Source organism: Brassica oleracea, chromosome C7 (genome assembly GCF_000695525.1).
Source record: "Brassica oleracea var. oleracea cultivar TO1000 chromosome C7, BOL, whole genome shotgun sequence".
NCBI classification, from domain to species: domain Eukaryota; kingdom Viridiplantae; phylum Streptophyta; class Magnoliopsida; order Brassicales; family Brassicaceae; genus Brassica; species Brassica oleracea.
In genome coordinates, this window is record NC_027754.1 from 16,089,995 (window position 1) to 16,090,998 (window position 1,004).

Sequence of the window (1,004 nt, forward strand, 5' to 3'; positions counted from 1 at the left end):
TATATCTTTAAAACTCAATAGGCTGCTCTTGCTCTTAGAGCTGGGTGAATATAAGGCATCACTGATTTCTAGATGCATACCCTTAGGCAATAATATATTAGCCTAGCCGTAGTCTTCTTTCAGACTGGTGATACCTGCTTTAGTACTTATATTGACATTTTTCAGTGTACTCATATAGAAAAATCATTCATTCATTTAATGTAAGCAGACAATGTAATAGAAATAAATTCAAGGAGATAAAAATCAGAGAAATCATACAAACAAAGCAATCACACAAGTTTGATGTCGAAATCAGATTATCAACTTGATTCTTTTAGGTAATCATACGTCTCATATTCCATAAGATCATCTTGATCATGTTCGAAATTATTTTCACCATCTTTATAGACCAAGTGGGTTTCAGGATTCTTCCCTTTCAGACTCTCTTTGATAGAGGTCACAAAAATGTTTAAGAGTCCTTCATATCTTAGCCCAATGGTTCTCCATTCCACATATATGGCACACTGATTTGGTCGAGCTTTGTGGTTTAAAGGATATACCACGGCCACTGCCTTGTCCATGACTCAAATTGGGTTGATACCCACAGCCTCTGCCATAGTGATTCCCACGACCAAATGTGTTATAGTGGCCATGGCCACGTCCTTTCCACCCTCCACGACCATGACCATGTGGTCTATCATTCTGAACGTGGTTTATACTGATTCCCACGGCTAAATGTGTTATAGTGGCCATGGCCACGTCCTTTCCACCCTCCACGGCCATGACCGTGTGGTCTATCATTATGGACGTGGTTACCTTTTTTTTTTTTCTGCGGCCTTATTGGTATCAGGTAATGGGGTTAATTCTGGAGGTCTCAATTCACTATTTCTCATCAGTAATCCATTATTTTGCCCCGCTAGCAATAGACTCATCCACGGACTTATAGTCCTGGATTATGGGATTCCTCCAATCAAATAGGACCTTTGGTAATAACACTGTTCTTTGGTGATCATATCTCGATTTTT